Genomic DNA, 23,193 nt, shown 5'->3' with positions numbered 1-23,193 from the left:
TTAGGTCCTGTGGCGACTTCTGAAGATCCAGTCCCAAAAGGCCTGCTTTTATGCAGAAAACCCCCATTCATTCAGCCTAGCTGTCACTCAAAACACGCTAAGTGGTGAGCGGGGAGGCTCACCACTTGGGCCAATCACACCAGAGTGCAACCAGAGTTGGCAAGGCATCTCGGTCCAGGGTGCCTAAACCCAGTCCCACACCCCTGTGGTAACCCAGACAGAATGGCTCCACTTTGGAGGGCCTCTGTACAGAAGCCCGCCAAAAGTGGAACAAAGGGCTCAACCTTTGGTTTAGGAGTCACAGAGACGAACACAGACGCCATTTTAAAAACCGAGTTCTGGCAGGAAATACCATCCGATAGACTTATTTAAGATAAATACACCCAAGAGTGTATGCCCTGGCCACAACCACCGCAGCATATCACACCCATAGTGGCTTTTAACTTTGGGTCAAAAACTAATTTATAAGGAACAATTTTTTAAGCTTGTATGGGTGTGATATGCTGCGATGGTTGTATTTATCTTGTTATACGTACTATTTGGTTTAGTAACGGGAGTCCATGTTTTTCTTGTTCATTTCTGTAATAAAAGAAAATAGCATGTTAGTATTAGTATTTTATAATGACTAATTACATTGTACAATCAACATTTTTTTCTTTTTATTGACCCTCATATTTAGTAGATTACAAACCAGAGTACTATGCAATGTGCACATTTTCTGTGTTTGTTGCTAAAATCATTGGGTCTCTGGGAGAAAAAAAATCCATGTTGGATAAAAAAAAAACCCTTTTTCTGTTATGCTACAGTTTATTTATTTGTTTGTTTTCCGCGTTTACTTGTTCTTTCTGCCTAATGCTTTATGCATTGGATTGTTCCACTTTTTGTGAGCAGTAATATATTAGGTATTTGTTTGGATATTGTAAAATTTTGGCCCAGTTAGATACCAGTAGGTGTATTCTAACTGTTTATGTTTTGATATAGTTTCGTGGTATTGAATTATCTGTTTGCATATTTGTAAATTTTGGGACAGTTAGATACCAATTGGCGTATTATAACTGTCTATTTTTTGCTCTATTTGAGTGGTATTAATTTATCTGATTAGTTGTTGTAGAATCTTTGGGCAGTTAGATAGGTTTTGAAATATTGTGACAGTTTATATTTTTTTACTACAAGTGTACTTAAGGTTTAAATACAGTTCAGTTATCAAATTTTGGTTTTAAGAACATTAAATACGCGTTTGTAAGATTAGCTGGTAATCTCTGCTTTAGAGTAACGGTACTATCATTACATTCAAACCATCCACATTTTTTTTTTATATATGCAGTGTAGTGCCCTGAGTTGGTTGTGGCTCCTGCGTGGTAGATTATACCTATTGTTGTGAAGGTTTTCCTACCAAGTGAAATTTGACCATGTGTGAATCCAGTGAGCTTGCAGTTGTTTTTCGTACCATCCGCATTGTAACGTAGAAGCATTAGTATTACGTATTTACTATGTGTTTGTATTAGTAACGTGGAGCGATTATCCGAATTGCAGGAAGAACATAATCTACCGTGGTTTGCATTTTGTACAAGTTGCTGAGATGGAACGGATTCACAATTAGGTATTGATATATAGACAAAGTGCTCATTGGGGATTTGTTCTTGTGTCACATTGTTGCAGAGAGTGCATGTATGTTTCCACATTTATGAAATCTGGAAGATTTCATTTATAGGTATGTTTTTGTTTTCCAGTACTAATAGTAAGTACATTAGAAATTCTTGTGGATCTTCCTGTGAGTTTATAGCGAATTTCACCATTCCAGCACAGTAGTCCAATTGTCGTCTTATTCCAAAAACACTATACGTGTTGTCAGGATTGTTTGCTGCATTTCTGTGAAGTACTAACTTTTGCAAACACAATGGGTCTGTACTGTGCAAGTAAATGTTGTCAACAATTGGTGGTAATTGAAATAGAATATTCATTGCTACATTTGCGTAGCAATTTACACCAACTTTATTTGAGAATTTTAAATGGTCCAGGTAGTTCTGTATCTAACTGCTTTTTTTGGAGTGTGTCTTCCTTCTTTAAAGAAGTACCTGGTTTACTTTCCCTAATTGATTCTTTTTTGCTTGTGGTACTTGAAGTTTTAGTTTCTTTTAGTCTCTTTGGAGGATTTGCAGTGACATCCTGTTGCATTTCTGTTTGATTTAGTTTCTTTTAGAAAATGTTCCTTTTTGTGGAACAGGATATGTTTGTAGATGGGGGGTGTATAGTGAACGAAGTCTATTGTATTCTAAAATGCAAGGAATATCAGCATTTACTTTACTTGCATCAAAGTTTATTAGAAATAGGCCGTCAATTGTACGTAGGCGTGACAGTGCTATGTAGCTCATGCCTTCTTTAAAGACTGTGTTACCAATGTCTATCATTGCTTTGTCTAGAGTAAGACCTTGTGATTTATGAATGGTGACTGCGTATGCAAGAGTTAGAGAAAATTGTTCTCTGCGTAGACACATGTCTTTGAAGAGAAGGAATCGAGCTGTTGAGCGTCCTATTCTTTTTACTTCTGAAAGTTTGTCAAAGAGAATATTGACAAACTGAATTTTGTTGTCACGTGGGTATGTTTGAAAGCCAACAACTGTACCCAGTGCTCCATTAACTAGTCCTTGGTCCACGTCAAGGTTACGTTTAAGCATTACTCTGCAATTTAAGGATAATTTTAATATCTTTTCCAAGCCTGCTGTGTTTGAGATTGATTTTTCTAAACTATTTAGTCTTGCTGTGGCTTGGTCACACATGGGTAGTGTCATTCCATGTACATCTAGTTTGTCTGTGGCGCTAATTTCCATAATTGGTTGCATTTCTTTGCTTAACATTATTTCATTGAATTTGAAACAGCTTGCAAGAGTTGGCATTAAGGCCATAGAATTGACATTTTTGTGGGCTAATTGTTCCATAACATCTGTAGCACATGCATTATCACCATAAAGTGCATGAATGTGTCGGGTTTTCAATATTGCTTCTGCTTCTCTAGAAAGTATACCAACTCTGATACTTTTTAAGATATTGGCATAAGTGAGATCTGCAGATTGGCGCATGTTTTCTGTTAATTCTCTGTATTGGAAATGTTGCCAAAGGTTGACATTTCCAATGCTGCTAACAGTTTTACGGCAGAGTTTGTGTCCTAATGTTTTAAAAATAGGCTCACCTTTTACAGGTGTCAATTGAAGAAGATCTCCGAAAACAATGATGTGTTTTCCTGCAAATAGCTCTTCATAGTTTGTTTTGAGTACTTCTTGTAATCTGAGGTGAATCAAAGCCAACATTAGGTTGGACACCATGCTCACTTCATCTATTAGTAGCATTTTCATTTGTTTCAATACTCTGCGTACCTCCATTACATCTTCTGCAGAAAGTTTGTAATAATCTAACTTGTTTTGGTGTTCTACTGGCAGGAGTAGTAATCAGTGTAAAGTGACACCACCTATGTTGTAGGCAGCTAAACCTGTGGGGGCAGTGACAACAGCTGACAGTTTGTTGTTTGTCAATTGTTGAAGGAACTTACTGATGATTTTGATTAGGAATGTTTTGCCAGAACCAGCTTCACCACTGACATACAATAGTATAGGTTTGCAATTTTGGCAGGTGCATTCTTTGTTTTCATGTTGCACACCATGTGCAATTTCTTTTGTTATTTCTTGACAAATGCTACGTTGCTCTTTGTTTAGTTTTGATTGTAGTGTAGTTAAGTCCTCTTTATCTTCATAGTGACACATGGTGTTTTCTACTTCTATCATAGCTAATTCTGCCTCATTTGTTATTAGTGGTTCTCCCAGTGGTTCTTGGCTTCCTGTGACAGAAGGTTGACTACTGTCAGGAGTGTCCTTATCTAGTTGTGCCTGGAGTTCCTCTTCGTGTTGCTGTTCATTGTGGAACATTGTTTTGTACTGTGCAAAGTTTACATCAGTTATACTGCTTTCATTGGCTTTGAAAGCGTCTTTATATGAGTCATAGGTAACTAGTATTTTTTCTTCTTTTCTCCATGGTTTGAAGAGTTGTAGCAGGGACATGTAATATATTTCTTTATGTTGAGGAGTGTTTAATGACAATTTTGATATGATTAATTAAATTTGGTTTGGTGAGTTTTACTAAGCTGCCATCACAGTTTGTCTTTACGGTTTTGCTCATCAGGTTTTATATTATTTTTGTATGTGTAGTTTTGGGCTATGTGGTATAGGCACATGGTTTCCAAAGTGGTATTCCTGTTTGGGTAGTATGGGCCTCATTACGACCCAGGCGGTAAGGGGTTTACGGCAGCGTAAACAGCGCCGACCCTTACCGCCTGATTCCGAGGTCCCTTAGCGCCATGGAGGATTTAACACCTGCTTTTAGCAGGTGTTAAAATCCATGGCGCTAAGGGACCTTGTTGTTAATTACGCCACCGTAATTTACGGTGGCGTAATTAACGCCTTCCCCACTCCCATTATGCCCTATGGGGCAAAAATGGGAATGGGGAAGGGTAAATGGGGATTGGGGACTTACCGCCCCGCCAACCTCGGAATGGGGCGGTAAGTCCGCCAACCACCATGGCGTAAACGTAGTTTACGCCATGGTGGTAAAGGTACGACCCAGGCGGTAACTTACCGCCTGGGTCGTAATGAGGCCCAATGTGTCCAATAAATTGTTATTTAAAATGTCTTGGCTGTTGGGATCATGTTTGGCTATTGTTTCTATATCTTCGTATGATTTTAGAACTCTTTTTCTAGATTTAGCTGGACCAAGACTTAGCCATACTATATTTGCAGATTTACCATACTATGCAGTACCAGTTAATCGATCAGCTGCTTCATAGGATCCACATTCTCTATGGGACAGCATTTTTATGCCCAAGCTGTATAATTTCTGAGACACTGTTTTATCTGATGACAGGTCATTCCAGAGGTCTTGGAGCTCTGTCTTTTCTGATTTGGTTAAGTATGCTGTGACATATCGTGCTACTGCAGTAGAATTGTCTGCAATGTACTGCACATCTATGTTTGCATTCTACAAGTGGGCAATGATTGCATTGTAATCATTGATATATTTTTCTTCTTCTTTTCTTTTTATGTAATATGTATTTTTAGGTGACTTTCCTTTAACACTGCCTCTAACTGAAGACATGAGGTTGTTCACTTGACCTGTATTTGTAACTGGTCTAGGGAAAACAAATCGGCATTTGGTGTAGTATTTCCCTTTGTTTTTGTATTTGCGGCGACAATATTTGCCACATTTGTGTCTTTGGAATTGTAAGATTTTTGCATGAAGATCACTATTTGTGGATTCTGATGGAAATTCACAAGTGACATATTTTTCAATAAACTGTAAAACAGTGGCATCACTGTCTTGACCAAATTTAGGAGCATCTTTAATCCATAAAAGCATGTGGACATGTGGCGCTCCTCTGGCTTGGTATTCTTTTCTCCAAAAGAAGTGTTGCACTTCTCCAAGGGGAGGAACAGTTTTATTACAAATAAAATGTAGCATAGCAATGAAGCGATGGTGAAAATATCTAGAAACATTAACAGGATCCTGAGAACAAAGTTCTCCAGGTGTTAGCATATCTATGTTTGTTTTGTTTTCGTTTGATATGCGTAGGAAAGCATGTAAATCTTCCCATGCATATTCTGCGCAACTTAATGTAACAAACCAAGTGGGTGGGCCAAGGTTTCTGATCATACAACCTACATCTCCAAGGCGTCGAAACCAGTACTCTTTAGTACCTCACATATTTGCTTATAGATTTGTAAGATTTGTCTGTAAAACCTCATCTTTTTGTTGAACTTTTTGTAATAATTGTGTGGCTGTCATATTTTGAAAGTGTGATCCTGATTTTAATATGTGTGCAACTCCGTAACATAAAGTTGCTAGTTCACTTTCAAAGTGTAGGTGGAATATGTATTCCACATTTTGTCGAAATCTGGGATCTTCAGAATACATTCGTAATGAGCGATATTCTGATGCTGATATTTGAACAGGTCTATCATCGTATCTTCCTCCTTTGCCAGTAGGAAAGAGTAGAGGAAAAGCATGTGCTTCTATACTTTTTTCCCATATGCTGATTGGTGATCCTTTTGTTTTATGCATTTGATACGTTTCCACTGCATCTTCTATGGTGTCATTAGAGTGCAATGGGTGAATTTTATAATGGTCTAAAGTGTTTGCTATTGTTGCAGGATCTAGGAGCTCAAATTGACCAGTTTCTTGTGTCTCTTGAATTATTTCAGTTGTATCTTTCAAGTTTTCTTCTATATTAATTTCTTTGTAATAATCATTATTCTCTTTGAGATATTGCAGGGCTTCTCTAACTTTATGTAAATCTACCAGTTGTTGCAAAATTTTTTTGTCTTTCGTAGGTACTCCATTTACCAAGATAATTAAAGATTGTTGTATTGGACGTTTTCTTTTAGATCTAATGGTAAATACACTACTTTTCCACGAATACCTTTAACTAATTCAGAGGGAGGTAATTTTGCAGTTTTTGGTTGAAGGCTTATTATTGCTTGAAATGGATGAACTGTTTGAATTATGATGCTCTCATATAAATTAAGTTGTTGAAGGAGTTTTGGTAGTGGATGTAATTCCAAGTTATTTGAGATAGCACGTGAAGGAGTTTGGTTGTTGTCAAGTTTGGTAGTACAGTAACTGCAAAGTATTATGGGGTCAGTTATTTCGTATTTGTTTTCTGCTATTAGGTAGAGAGCTAATTCAAACCATTTAGAATCTTCATTGTCTTCTATTTTGTATGAAAGGTCTATAGTTTTTGTGTTACTTTTATAACACGTTCTGCGGCAACATACACACGTGGTTTGGTACTTCAGCTGAACTGCTTTGAAATTTTAGTATTTCTTTTTTGTATGTGTGTAGTGAAAGGTTGCCATGTGCAGATTTGTTACAAAGTTGGTTGACAGCTATTTTATCTTGCAAGTGGGTTTCATTTCCAATATATTTTTTCTGTATATACTCGATTTCTTCTAGTAGGTCTTTTGGTGTACCATGTAGAAGAATGTTATTTAAATTGGCTAGTGCTAAAGCAGGACTTTTTGCATCATACAGTTTATAAACTAGATGTCTTATACTTGCATGATGTGTTGATATCCTTTTGATATCATGGAAGGTTGTTTTGCAAGTAGCTCCTGATATGCAGGCCAACGAATGTCCTTGCAGTCCTGTGTGCTTGCGTACTGGACAAGCATCCATACTTTGCAGTATTTTCATTTTGATTTTGTCTTTGCTTTTCACATATTGATTGAGGAATAGGCGTAAAGATTGGAACATTTTTTTGGGAATGTTACACATTGACGTGCATGGCCATGTGTAAATTAGATGTTCTGATTCAGTCGAATGGGGGGGTACATCTAACTTTTCAGGGCATATTTTTGTAACGAGTACTTCTTGTTCCATTATGGTATTATTATCTTTTTCATAACCTCGACCACTGCTATGTATGGCAATTGTATTTGTTTGCTTTTGTTTGTACGCTTCTTCATTAAAGTATGGTTCTGTGCTTGTAGTGTGACTCCATTCACCTCCACAGATATTTAAGAAGTTATTTCTGTTCACATTTCGTTTATTGAGAAGTCTTTTTGAAGTTTAGTTATTAGTTTTGTTAGTGGTTTAATTCTGTTTAACACAACAATAAATAAGTTTCTTTTGAGAAGAATTGCACTGTCTATCAACGCTTCTAAGATTACTTTCCTACGATAGGTTTGAAGTGTTGAACTTGGTTTCTCTCCTGTTTTTATCAGAATTTGGAGGACTTTGTGACGGAACATTTTGGCTAATATACTTTTCTTGGTATGCTTATTTTGTACTATATCAAGATTTATAGAAGACGTTTTATTTGTAGTGATAGTTGGTTTTCTGTTAATAGCTTTTTGGGTCATTTTACTTTGTGATAGAGGAGGCAAAGTTTTTGCACTAGAAACTTCTTCTGTTTCACAACATGACTGTATTAGCTGTTGTGTTTCAACGTTTTTTACAAATTCTGCTATAGATGGGTGTTTATGTTGGAGACTTTTCTTTTCATTTGCTCTACTTCTGCGTCCCTTTCTACGGAGTTGCTTTTTGGTGGGCATTCTGTAGGGTCTGTTGAAAAAAATACAGAAGGCATGGGTTGGGGTTTTCTGCAATGCATGTGTGTTGTGTGCATGATTGTTTGAGTAAGATGATAAAGATGTATGTAATGGTGTGTGATTGTGAATTGGGAAGTTGAACTACCAGGGATGGCTATTCTTCAATTAATGTGTTACTAAACTGGGGTTCAGATGACAGAAAAAAGTAAGCCGGTGGTGTGGAGAAGAATAAATAATATAGGTAAAGCTATACAATTAAAACAGTTGTTTGTTCTACAACATCTACATTCTAGCGGCTGAGTTGGGTAATTTGTGTGCCAAAAAATAGGAATTTGAGGGCCATTCTGACAGGAGATCACTGTTTAAGATGGGGGGGATTTTTGGTCAGAATGGTGCAGAATCTCTATTTTTAGGCACAGAAATACCATGAATGCACCGTACAGTGCGTGTGAGTTATAAATCAAATATTATGGTAACAATCTACTTACTTTTTTTTCAAAAATGGGTAGTTTGCTTCTTAGTTGTTCTTTGTAAATCAAATTTGGCTGCTTCTATTCAGGAGAATGGGCTTCACTGCAATTGTAAAAGAAAGAAATTAGTAATTTGGTTGCTATATAGCACTGTTTTCATTTTTAGACATAGATTTTTTTAAATTGAAATGCTCAGCGCCTTCCTGAAAACCATTAAAACTATATTATCACTAAGAGTAGGAAAGAAAATATCTTTACTATGGTTTGTGGAATTCATAATCTACCAACGTATACCACTATTCTTGTAACTAAGCTTTTCCACGTAATAGTGAGTCATTGTCATAGCCTGCTTTTGCACGTAACAGTGAGTGAATGTCATAGTCTGCTTGTCCTATATAAATGTATGTAAGTACTTATATAAACTAAAAAAATTAAAACCAATTATGTGTTTGTACAAATATTATTGTTTGAGATTTGATCATAGAGTGTGTATGTTATTTTGTGTGATTATATGTCGTGTATATATTTTATTTAAAAAATGTTAGTTTAATAGTATTTGCACGTGTGTGTGTGTATGAAGAAATTAAACGATATAAAGGTTTGTAAGTGACAGGTCATTTTAGGACAATGAAACAATGATCGTCCATTCATTTTTCAGATTATAGAAGGTAAAAGTCGGTTAGAAAATGTGTTCATGTACTGTGTAGAAAATATGCATACCTGTACTTTCTGTTCATGTATATGGATATGGACCAAGCTGCAAGTAGAAATATTGGAGATTTGTATAGTATTTCTCGTAGATCTTGGTTGTCAATGGTATGAGACTTGTACTCCGAGAGATACACCGTGCATTTGTAGTGCTGCTCTATGATGATGCAGTTACATGTAGAGTTATTGGAATTGATTGGTGGATGGTCATGTGATTGATTAGCTACATCCAATGAGGGAATGGCACAGAGAGTGAAATCGAAATGGTAGAAGGACTGTACATGTTACGATACGTTCGCGGACATGGCGGTAGTTCTAGGACACCGCGTATTACATCCGGGGAATTTGGGGAGGGGTGGTATGGAAATGAGATTGGATGAAGCAAGGGATTGGTCAGTAAAGTTTAGTGAGTGTGTTGTGCTAGGAGAGGTTTTCTCAGATATTGTTTTTGCAGAGAGAAGAACAGATAGCTATGGCTGAGTGTTTCAAAACACAGATTGTATGGATTTTGGGAGACTCGTGGATTCATTGGTTGAAGGTGCATGCAGAAAGCTGTGGAGTATCTATAGATCTTGGATTCACACATGTGGAAGTGCACTGGCATGGAGTGCGTGGAATGAAGTGGTTGGAATTGCTACCTCTCTGTGCAACTTTGAAGATAGAGGAACATCCAGACATAATTGTAATTCATTGTGGAGGAAACAGTTTAGGACATGTGTCTGGAATTTCTTTGCAATTTGCAATGAAAGAAGGACTTCAGAAGATAATGGACATGTTTCCAAACTCTAAAATCATTTTTTCACGGATTGCGCAGAGACAAGTGTGGCTTCGTTCTTTCTCATGTGGTCCACACATGGAAAAAGCAAGGCGTAATGTTAATAAGGCTGTTTGTGCCTTCCTAAGAGATTTTGGCATGTCCTCTTTTAACAATGAAAATATTTTGTTTCGTAGTACATACATTTTTCGCAAAGATGGAGTCCATCTTACTTATGCTGGCAATCAGATTTTTCTGAGAAATGTACAAAATGCATTGCGACCTTTTTTAGAAATACAGCATTCGTTTTGAAGTACATCTTACGTAGGTAAAATGTTTTACATTCAAACACCTCCCAAAGGCTCTTTTCAGAGCCACCACTTCCTGTTAGAGAAAAATGCATTGGTTTCAATAGGGTAGCAATGCAATTGTTTTTCTGTTCGCGGACCCTCCACGGACTTTCACGAAATGGAAATGGCTATGCTTTATGTATCTTCACTTCTATTTTTTAACTGTGAAAGGCGGCTCTGAAAAGAGCCTTATTTTTTTTTTTTTGATTTTTGTTATTTTGTATTTTTTTGTTCTTTTTTATACACGACACACTAGGAGAGGAGGGAAAGGAGGGTAAAGGGAGGGGGACACCAACCACAGGGATAAGAAAGGGCGATGTAGAGTGGGTTTTATTTCGGTAGTGAGCAGGTCTTCTGGTGCTCTGAGACGATCGTCTCAAAAGCACTCCGAAGTCGTTCCCCCCTGCAGAGTACTGTGTCACAGTACACACATACAACTGTGACCCTCGAAAGGTAAGGGTCATCAGAATTCTGTATGGCCTGTGAGGCAGCTTGAGGAAAACGCTGTCCCACAGAGGTGTTCCTTGTGGTGACAGGATCGGGAACGGAGGACTAAGTAGAGGCAATCAACCTACTACGCTTCTCGCAAGGTACAACCTTCCGAATGTTCCCAGTGTGGAATGAGCGCAGTTGTCACTTCATGGTAGTGGTCCCAAAGCTATATGAACCATGCTTCCCGCGACTGAGTACCATTTTGCACTCATTACAGGTGACACGGTTCGCATGAGACTTAGGACTGTTTCCATGAACGGTAAACAACCGCCACACCCAAGATTCACACCGAGGGCGGGTAGTAGGGATTTCCTCTACCTCATTCTCGTCATCCTCTTCTTCCTCCTCTGTATCCTCACTCCTGTTCCCCTCTTCAGGCCCTTGGGGAAATGGTGGTGGTGGAGGGGGTGGGGGTGGTGCTGAGGCAGATGTAGCACCATGTGGTAATTGTCGAGCCATGGATGTCATAGGCTTGGAGATGGAAATCTCAAAATCTGCAAAGTATGCAGCAAAATGCAGTGTGCTCTGTGGAATAGTCAGAAACACAATGAGAATGCGCTCTAGGGCGTGGTCTTATATCGGGGTGCTTGTGCGCGGATCGCGGACATGCGCGCCGTCCGCAAGACAGATAGAACATCAAAAAAGTTTCAAAAAGTCACAAAAACTATGTGGAAATTTAGGATTAGTATGTGGGATTTGTGGTATGGTGATTTTTTAATGAGAAATATTGTGGATTACTTGGAAATGTACTTTTAAACTGGTCAGGGACACGAACAGTGTCCGCATTTAGAGCATGAGATGAGCGTGGGCGCGGTCACATGATTGTTTTGTGAGCATGTTCGCTAAGGTAGCGGTCAACCGCAGGACACCCAATGTACGGACATTGTTTTGCGCATGTGTGTTGATGTTCTGCGGACAGTGGGCCTCATTACGACCCTGGCGGAAATCGAAAAACGATGGCGGAAATGCAATACCGCCATCGAATAGCGCTCGGTGCGATTATGACCCGTCACCGCAAAGTACGATGCCATTAGCGACACCGTAGTGAACGCCAACGCTAACTGCACCAAGTACGCGCGCGCCATGCCAAACCGTAATTACCACCATGGCGCAACGGTACGCGAATTCTGACCCTAGCGGACATGCACCTAACGCCATCAAGCACGGCGGAAAGTACCATTCCGCCATGGTGAGAAGTACGGCATCGCGAACCAACGGTAAACGGCCCCACTGAGTGCCTGTACACCGCTCCCTGGCCACATTGTACAACTCCCCGTAGGTGCAATGAAGTCACACAATGCAACCAGTGAAATGTACTAGTCATCCATGCCTGCCAACGAACAAATGAATCTCAAGAGGGGCCAATGGGAGCTGCAGGGCACAGATGGCACGAATACAGAAGCTATCCCAATGGACATGACCTCAGTCTCCCACCAAGAAATGCACGCAAACACAGGCACCTGTGACCAGCAATATTCCGAAAATCACATCATTCCACCAATCCACCTGGCTGACCGGCATCTGTTACACAAAAGCTAATCCCCCGCCCCTGAGCATGACATCATTAAAACAGTCATATTGGCAGCCCTTATCCCTGACCTCACTGGGCTTCGTAGGCAAACGCGCCCAGCACAGTACCACGCAACTATACTCCGAAGCTGGAACCCAATGCAGATCTCCTCACAATACATCGCTCCCCAAATAGGAATATGCCACATCACTTGCAAAGAAGAACGCTACACGGTCCATATCAGAATAGAAATTTAATGCACAACAAATTCACCAAGCCCATACAGCCATTAGGCCATGAACTCCAAAACACATTTCACCATTGTGGGCTGCATCCGCAATAAATGACCAGCTACTTCTTGTGTGACGCCCTGTTCCTTCATGGTACACAGGGGCTACATTCTCGTACGAAAAGGCAACATGGAAGCGCCTAGAACCGCAGGGCCGTCCCAATAGGGAGGCACTAGTCCAGCTGAAAGGCCGAAATGTTGCTCCTAGCCACTAGTACTGCGTAAGGGCATGTGGCCCATTAGCGATCGTCCCATAAGATCGTAATGCTGCTCCACTGAATAACACGAAGCAGCAGGTGTCGGGAGTAAAATCCATCTGCAGGAGTGGCATACAGATGGCAGTGGCAAAAGGGGAGGAGATACCTGTCAACCAAATGAAATGAAAAAGAATAGTATGGCCATCAGAACTACATTTGAATTACTCACTTCAATGATCACACCAAATGTACAGCCATATGCATGCTAGCCCACTCCAAAGGATCATCACCCCAAAAACCACTTGCGAATCATAACTATCTATATCGAGGTGAAAACACCATCACAAACGAGTGTACCTGTGCATGCGTCTGTTAAAACAGAATCCATCAGATGGGATTGGTAACGTGCATAGACACAAGTGTCTGAAGGCGCGTCGAGACAGGGAGGGCTCAACAAGGCCAGATAGACGATGGTCCCACTATGGCAGCCCTGCATCACATAGCGCAGGGGAGGCGGACAGATTCCAAGAAGCCCTGTACATGGCAAACTCTGTATCAAATCATCTGTCCATGCATCCATTCATCATTCCCTCATCCCGTAATGAAAACGCCTGTTTCCATACTCACATAACATGTGAAATTTCCATTGAGTCTGTGCGTTATGCAGCCTGCAAAATCCACTGTGCCCCAGCCCGTAATTCCAGTGTTGTGAAGTAACATGTATTTGGGAACGTCCGGCCTCATCGTCCACTTCGCCATTGCGCATCCCAAACTATTCATATCAATCATTGCATCCTCGCCATGGCCCCTGTCCCAAGGACATTGAACAATAGAACGTTATATTTGCAGTCAGACCTGTGGGCATCTCCTCGCCGCTAGCTGAAAACCGAAAGCGCCGCCCTTCGAATTCCTCATTTGCAACATCACGTCGAAAAGGCATCTGTGGCCGCTTGAAATCACAAATTAATCCATCTAGTGCGGCTGTGTGTGAAAATGGCAACTGCCTTCACTCACAAATGGGACGCCCCGCCCGTCGTTGAACCTCGGTACAGTGATGCATGAGGGTCCACCGTTACTCGAGTACTACGTTCCACTGACCCTTCACAAGTCTGTTCGCGACTGCAAAGATAGTATGTGAAACAATGGGACCATAGCCGAATGAACATATCAACCAATGTTACACTGCCATCGGGTACAAATACATGATTGTAATAGCAAGATGCCATTCGTCGAATTGCAGCGTTGTGTGCGGGACGTGCTCGCCCAAAGGGGAGAGCAGCTTGCACAGGTGGAATGAATCACCACAGGTGGAGGCCATACAGCCTGAAAACACATAAATTGCACACCCAGTCTCCTCCCACAACCACTCCGAAATGCTACCGGCAGGACTAGCTATGTTGGCCCTGGGGGACCTGATAGCACTGCAAGTACTCCAACTTCAAGAAGAAGACGAACACCAACTACAACCGGCCGCACGGAGGAGACGCAGGAGGAGGAGGAGGGCAAGGCAGGGCCAGCAAGGGCCGCCAGCACAGCCACTACCACCACGCAGGCAGCCCGCAATCCCACGCCTCCGAGCACATCCGTTCAACCTCACTGATGAGCAGATCCACACCCTCTACCGTTTGGACCGGGACACCATAACCGCCATTGTGGACATGACACAGGCTGACCTTGTCAGCATGATAGATAGCCCAACCGCCATCCCACCCCTACTGAAGGTGGTGTCTGTACTCCACTTCCTGGCCACAGGCACCTACCAGCACACAGTCGGACAGTTGCATGGCATTTCACAGCCACTGTTCTCACGGACACTATTGCAAGTGCTCGATGCCCTCCTGTAGCACGCAGACGACTACATCTCTCTACCACGCTCGGAGCAGGAAATTACCAACACAAAAGTGGGATTCCATGCACTTGCCGGCATACCGGGTTGCATTGGTGCCATCGACTGCACCCATGTGGAATTGGTCGTCCCACATGCCATGGAGGCCCAGTACCGCAACCGGAAACAATTTCATTCTCTGAATGTACAAATGGTGTGTGACTCCAACAGGATCATTACACATTGTTGTGCCCGATTCCCTGGATCAACCCATGATTCTATGGTCTTGAGGAACTCTACAATACCACGCTACATGGAGCGACACGCAGGGAACAGATCCTGGCTACTCGGTGAGTCTCATTTCATGCATGATGATGTGGGGTATGTGATGCGGCAATGACCTGGCAGGAAGGGGGGGGGTGCGTACGTAGCAATGGCATTCCACATAATTCGTTTATCGTCCACATACAGGTGATGCTGGATATCCACTGAAGAGATGGCTCCTCACACCAGTCCGGAACCCACGGGACCAGCATGAGGAGGACTACAACCATGCCCACTCACGTACCCGTGTAGTCATAGAACAGGCATTCGGCCTACTGAAGACTCGTTTCCGGTGCCTCAGCAGGTCTGGCGGGGCACTCCTGTACCGCCATGTGAAGGTTGCGAAGATGGTGATGGCATGTGTCATGCTACACAACATGTGCGTACGTAGAAATGTGCCCATGCCCCCTGACGCAGAACTGCAAGCACCTGAAGATGGTCATGATGAGGGTGGGGATGTGGCAGCACCTCAAGGAGTCTGCGAGGCACAGGAGGGCCGTGACATTCGTCAGCATCTCATAGATGCATGCTTCTAGCACTCACGCCTGGTGGCTGATACATGGACACGGGACTCGTGGCACTGTGTGTGTCTGGTACATGCACAATATGGACTGTACGCCTATAATGGCCTCGTACACAAAGATTAATGTCCACACATCTCATTGGTTGATCGTGCATTGTTTATGGCATATGTGATATCATGTTAAACACCCTATCAACCCGCCACCCAAGTGAGCCCAACACCCCCCCTCCACCCTCCTACCTCCCCCCCGAACACCAGTGTCCAAAGATGCTCATTGTCAGTGGGCAGTCGCTATTGCAAGCCCCCTCTGCGGGTATCAGGGGCACCCCTGCCTGTGGAGCGCAGGTTCCTCCCAGATCTACGTTGGGGGCTGCCCTTGACGGAACTTGCAACGGATGATGTCTCTGCCTGCTCACGTCCATGCATGTCCCTAAGGGTTTGTGAGAGCTCAGTGAGCACACGGCGCACTGCGGCAAGTTCGGCACATACGTCTTTGGACATCGCATGCAGTTCCCCCCTCAGGCTCTCGGTGCTTCTCTCCATTTGTACTCTCAGGCTCTCGGTGCTACTCTCCATTTGGACTCTCAGGCACTCGGTGCTACTCTCCATTTGTGCCCTTAGTGTCTCTGTACTTCTCTCCATTTCTGCCCTAAGTGTCTCAGTTGATGTTTCTATGTCTGCCTTAGTGCCCCCACATTCATCGGCATGGTCCTTGAGGAGCGTGGCCAGTTGCTGCTGTTGCACGATTAACTGGTCGAGGGACTGTTGCCTCTGCTGGGCCATGGCCATTTGCGGTGGTGTCACAGAGTGGCTGTTCGCCTCATGTTGCCCTGCCACAGGGCTTGTGGGGGATGGCCAGTCGTCGTCTTGTGGGTGCCCCTGCGTGGTATCCTCATGGTGTACGGGATGGAACAGACAGGGGGATTGGGACAGGTCATGGATGGATCTGACTTCGACATCCCCGTTTTCTGTGTCGGAGCATGCTGCCATTAATGCAGTGTCACCTATGGTGCTGCTGCCACCAGAAGCAGTGCCTACTGTGGCATCCATTGGGGGGACCTGTGGTGGTGGTGGTGTGGGCATGCTGGCTGCTGGGGTGCCTGTTGGAGTTCCCTCCTCTGTGCTGCCACTTGATTTGTGCTGCTGCCGTGTCTTGATGTGTGCAGCTGAGGTGGAGGGTCTTTGGCCGTTGGTCTTGGCCCTCTTTGCAGGTGTGCTGGTAGGGGTGTCCTGGAGCACGTCGTTTGGATCGGACCCTGTGGTGGAGTAAAGGAGGGCGTGCGTTATTAATGGGTCTGTGGGAATTGGAATGGCAATGTATCACATGCATTGGGGTGGTACCTGAGGGTGATTTGGGTCGGGGCCTTGGAGGTGGTTTCATTTGTGTGTGGAGTGAGGGTGCAGTTGTTTGGCAGCCTGCAGTTAGGGTGTGCCTGCTGCACGTGTAGAGGGTGTTTTTAGGATTTTTAATTATTTATGTATTTGATGTGAGTTTTGAAGTGTGCTATCAGGCCTATGTATGTGGACGTTCTCCTGGACATGTGTTACTGTTGCACTATGTGGGCACGTGGTACTTCACATGATTGGACATTGTGGTTTTGGCATTGTTTTATTTGGGCCACCTACCTGATTCTTCGGATGTCTGCACTCCTTTCTCCATCCCTCCGACTCCCTCTATGCTCTCCATTCCTATGGTGGAGGCACAGATTTCTTCCCAGGGGGTCAACTTGATGGGTGATTCCGATCCTCCCCCGGTGGCTGTGGCAATGTTGCGGTTGGCAGAAAGTATGCTACGGACGCGTATCCGCAGGTCGTCCCATCGCTTTCTGCATTGCTGTGGGTTGCGGGGTGCGGTCCCCACCGCACTTACCCGCTGTGCCACCAGGGCCCATATGGCCTTCTTGTTCGCAAGTGCCGTCCTGGTCATTTGCGTGGAGAAGACGGCGGCTGCATTCTCCTGGAGGGTCTCTGTGAGTACGGTGAGTTCCTCACGGGAGAAGTGGACCTGCCGCTTGCGGTCGCACGCTTTCTTCGCTACTTTTCCCTTTTTTCTTGGTTTCACTAGGGTGGATGACGGGTTGGGATGTGTCTCAGGGTAGTATTTTTAATGGCTGTGTGGATTTTGTGGTTTTATAGGTGTACGGCGTGATGTTTCCCGTTCCGGGACCATGCTTTTACTTCCGTTTCCGTATATTTACGGTCACCGTACTTTCCGGTTGGCGCTCACTGCGGTGTCCGCTAAGATGGGTGGCGGTATTGCACCTAGGGCGCCGTACGGCGGCGGTGTGGGCCGTTTTGGGGTCATTTCCGCCATCGCGGACTTTGCACTTCCGCCATGGCGTGGTGCTCGTGCCCGATGGGTTGGAATGAGCCGCACTTTGCTCCATCGTGCAATGGCGGAAACGCTATTTACGCTGTGGCGGTCCGGTCAGTCACTTTCCGCCAGGGTCGTAATGAGGGCCAGTGTTCGGGTCCTGAACTAATTAAAAGTGCATCACATGTAAAACGAACAGTTACGGACAGCCGTTTGTTCTTAGCACAGTTTAATTTATTTGCTAACAATACGGACAGACATAGCGTTTCAAGCACACCTCCATTTTCGCTTATTTACGAACAATTCAGGACACCACGAGTGTTCTTAGAACAGTTTCTGTTTGCTATCGAACACTACGAATAGGCATAGTGTTCTTAAGGACACCTCCATTTTCGTTTATTTACGAACATTTCAGGACACTACGAGTGTTCTTAGAACATTTTCAACTTGCATGAGAACATTACGGACAGATGTAGTGTCCTCAGGAAAGTCACATTTTCGTTTCTTTATGAACATTTCTGAACAACCGCGGTGTCCGTGGACACCTAAATTGGTTTTATCACAAGGAACTGAAAGTAATTACAACACAATATAAGAAAAGTAACTTTATTTCATATATATATACTACTATGACTGGGAAGGTGGGGCAGAAACGGAAACAAAAACAGGAGAATTAGGGATTTCTAGATAACTGGGATCAGGTGAAGAAGGGAAGGAAAGCTCATCGAAATGCTTTGGTCCATAGACAGGGTTTGGGGTTAACTGCGTGGGATAGGGTGAGGGGGGACAAGTGCAGGTTGGACAATGGTGTGCTGTTGGGGGTTTCACATCATTTTTCACAAAGTTTTTCAAATCCGTAAAATTTTGCATAAGGTCGTCCATTTTTTGATTATTCTGCTGTAGAGTGATATCCTCTGATTGTTGTTGTGAGATGCTTGGAATTTTTGTATGGTCTGTAATAAAAAAAATGTATATGTTAAATGTATACAGAATAATATTTATTAATTGGTTTATATAGTAAAGTGTGTACCATTAGGCAGACTATTTTCTAACATTTCCTCTCGTGGGAAATGCTCCTCTAGCCAGTCAAGAGTACTACACATTTCTGTGAGAAAACAAAAAAGTAATATGTTTTTTTTTTCTAATATAGAAAGTTTATAAATATATGAGTAAAAAGAAGTGCACTTACTATGTCTGGTGAGATATGTAATCAGTAGTTTATACGTCTGGTCTTGCTGTTGGTTGTGGAGCGTCTGTGAGGTAATTATGGTGGAAGCCACTTTATCTTCTTTTGGTATATTCCATTTTAAAACATATTGTATTTACATGAATGGTTAGTGTGTTACATATATGGGTAACATTTTTTAAGTATTACTACATATACTTTGTATGTGTGCTGTTTTGTGAATTTGTTAAATGTTCCTATGTTATGATATAACTATTACACATACCTCCCCAGAGTTTTTAGGTGGTGGTACTGTTGTCCAAACATGTCTGCGGACCGTCAAATTCAGTAGAAAGGGTTCAGTATGTTCCATATTATATGTACATAAAGTCAAAGTTATTATTGTTAAGTTGTGCTACTAAAAAACTATGAAATTCAGTAAGAAAACTTTGTTAAAGGGACGTTATGGTTAAGTTGCGCTACTAAAAACCTATGGAATTCAGTAAAAAAACTTTGTTAAAGGGACATTATGGTTAAGTTGTGCTACTAAAAACCTATGAAATTCAGTAAAAAAACGTTGTTAAAGGGATGTTATGGTTAAGTTGTGCTACTAAAAACCTATGAAATTCAGTGAAAAAATGTTGTTAAAGGGACGTTATGGTTCAAAGTAAAACCGAAAAAACCCTGAAATTCGGCAGTTATGGTAAGGTAAGCAACCATAACTCGCGCCGCCACCATGCACTGCTAAGACTAACACCCAGGACATCAAAGATGACATCACAAATGTCATTGATGACATCACTGATGACATCACATGTCTGGCTCCCTCTTTTTTCCTTTACTGATATATCTAGGCCAGTTACAATCAGGAACTAAAAATTCACTATACTATAATACAAAGTACTATGTTTGTAGACTTATACTACAAATATGTTCTTACAGTAATTCACTTAGGGTCCACTCAAAGCATATGAACTATATACAAGGGAGAAAACACAGATTCGGAAGACAACAATGCTTTCTATATATGAAGATGATTAGTACGGTTATCAACACTGTGTTATAGTTATGTTGTTTTTTTATTACAGTACTTTCCCTGAATATGCTCATATTTGTACACATTGCACGTACACTACTTTCATTAGGGTCTAGTCACAATATGTGATAGTTTTACATCGGGAAGTAGTAGCTTTGAAGCAGAGCAATCATTTCTGTACATGAAGATAATCAGTTACGTTATGAAAATTGTCGGGTAATACTGCTGTTTTTTTGTTTACTTCACTTTCCCTGTATATGCTCTATTTGTATGTGTTATTGTCTGTTTGTGTTTGGTGTGCAGTAATGCAATAATGTAGTAATTGGGTTTTATTAGCTATCTATTACATGTTTTACATTATGCAAAACTCTAATAAAAAAACAGTTATCATTTCAGTATTCAACATGGCAAGATTATGAATATTGCACCTTCATCATTTATGCTGCACACACTGCTTATGTTTCTGCATGAATAGCTTAGTATACTGGATAGAACTTCATAATAGAATGCTATGTATATCAACACATTCCTTAATGCACTAATTAGCTCATGATATTTATTCCAATGATCCTTGACACTTTTTTGTCAATATTACAATAAGAATCCCTTCTACAGAGTTTTCACGAAAAGTAAATGCACATGTGATGTCATCAGTGATGTCATCAATGACATTTGTGATGTCATCTTTGATGTCCTGGGTGTTAGTCTTAGCAGTGCAGGTTGGCGGCGTGAGTTATGGTTGCTTATTTTACCATAACTGCCGAATTTCAGGGGTTTTTCGGTTTTACTTTGAAACATAACGTCCCTTTAACAACGTTTTTTTCACTGAATTTCATAGGTTTTTAGTAGCGCAACTTAACCATAACGTCCCTTTAACATAGTTTTTTTGTTGAATATATATATATATATATATATATATATATATATATATATTTCGAAGCTACTTGTATTGCTTCTTGCCAAAGTTGGTTTAAATATGTACTGTATCAATACTAATCTGCTAAAAGTTTAATAGAAAACAAGTGTACTCATAATATTAATAGTGCTAGCAGTAATATCAGTAGTCATATTGACAACAATATGAGAAACACAGCAATTCCTTTACATTTACAGTAAAACTACATTACTGTTGGAAAATATTGAACCTATATCTCCAGGCTCTGTTGCATGTTATCCAATCTATTTTCCAACAACAATCTGACAATGAGTTGTACCTATGTACATTCACACCTCCTTTAATAACTGGACCTACAGATGTATTTTGGGCAGAACATGCATGTGTGGACACAAGTGTCCCTGCCGAGTGGTAAGGGGAGCTCTATTGGAGAAATTATTGATGTGGCTGTATTGGCCACATCCCAGGGATATTTTAGATGCACAATATTCATGGTTATGCAATTATAACAAGGACATTATTGTTGAGATAAAAGAGCAAGATATTTCACTTACTGTTCTCTTGTACAATGTGGTCACTCAGTAAACATATTATGGGTGTCTAAAGTAACAGAAAAGACAGGTGGCCAGAGGGCAATGTATTATTCTGTTTTCATTCAGGTGCACAATATCCTTCAGAATAACATGTGTGAACTTGTTGTGTAGCTCCTCAATAACCGACTGCTGATATTTAATGCCGGTCAGCAACATAGTTGTATTTTGCTGCTCAGGTCCTATGGTTCACTGTTAGAAGCAACTTGAAGATGCTACCATCCTCCTTGTCTCATTATTCACATCAGACATGCCCTTCGGAGAAGCAGGGGACTAAAGGGGTTCCTGGATCTCACACTGTTTGATGAGCTGCAGGGGAAGGGCTCTATGTCTGGAAGAGTAGTGTGTCTCATTATTGACCTTGCATGCACATCTTGAGCAATGCCAAATGTTCAGCCAATCAACTGCCTCAAGTGACCCTTTGCTTTGATAGCAGAAGATGTTAGAGCAGATACTACACAAGTCATCAGTTGCAAGTGTTGTTTCATCGGCTAGTTCCCATCTGTAGAGGCGTTGACCCTCCTCTCTCTGCCATTTGGCTGGTAATATATCAACTGTTTAAGAGGCAGAGCCACATATGTTGCATGTGGCCTGGCCATGCTTTGTGATGATGAATCATTGGATATGGCCACATTATTTGAAGATGACAAATGTCTACAGCCCTTCTGGTGTTGTAGTATACCCCAACAGAAATTATGTTGTACCACTTCATGTCATCCAAGTGTATACCACAGGAAATGTTGGACCACTTCCATCATCTGAGTATATGCCTACAGATGCTGTGTGGTAACACACAACCGCCATATACACTTGCATCAATGAAATACCAGGCTGCTCACAAGACTGTTAGCCAAGGGGACTGGTTGATAGGAAGACAGACCACACATCAAGAGCCTGAAATAATGTCAGGTGGCTCCCCTCAGTAGGTGGAATCTGATCCACACCTCAATCAAAGAGTCCCCTGACCATTGCACCATATTGCATGAGACCATGCTGAAATAATTGAGTGGAGGCCACAAATCACGTTGAGGACAGGTTAGCCAGTGCTGGACCAGCAGAACCATCTGGTGCAACAAATCTTCATCCATCCGCAGCAATCACAGTCAAGATCACAGTTGTTTAGCGTCACATCTCAGGAAAGTTCACTGCACACACAAGGAGCCATGCAACACCCACAAAACCAGTTGACACATCTGAGGTACAGACACATCCTGCATAGGGGACATGGGGAATGTGAGCAGTCTTGGCATGATCTGCCAAAATGCCAATGATGCATCACTTGCAAGGGACACTCCAGTTGCAACAGCTTGTGAGGTAACATTCCTTTGGCATCTTAATAGTAACCTGGCCTTTTGGGTAACAATGAACTGGCAGATGAGTCAACATGTTCTTGCATTCCTAGGTGGTACTCTGACCCTGCCAGTATAGGCAGTCCTATACAGCATCCCTTGAAATGTGTGCTGAACACTAAAGGTGAGTGTCGTGTGCACAATCCATTGGTCCCCCACTGTCATTCCACTATTTGCAGTGACCCTAATGATGGTCGTTTGTGGCTACACATTTGTAAACAGGCTGGATGGTCACAGCAGCCAGGTGCAAAGGAGTGATGGTGGATGTGAATCCCTCCATGAGGATATTTTGCACTAACGTGTGTCAGATTT

This window comes from Ambystoma mexicanum, chromosome 12 (assembly GCF_040938575.1).
Source record: "Ambystoma mexicanum isolate Mex_15411 chromosome 12, UKY_AmexF1_1, whole genome shotgun sequence".
NCBI classification, from domain to species: domain Eukaryota; kingdom Metazoa; phylum Chordata; class Amphibia; order Caudata; family Ambystomatidae; genus Ambystoma; species Ambystoma mexicanum.
Note: the sequence above shows the minus strand (reverse complement) of the source record.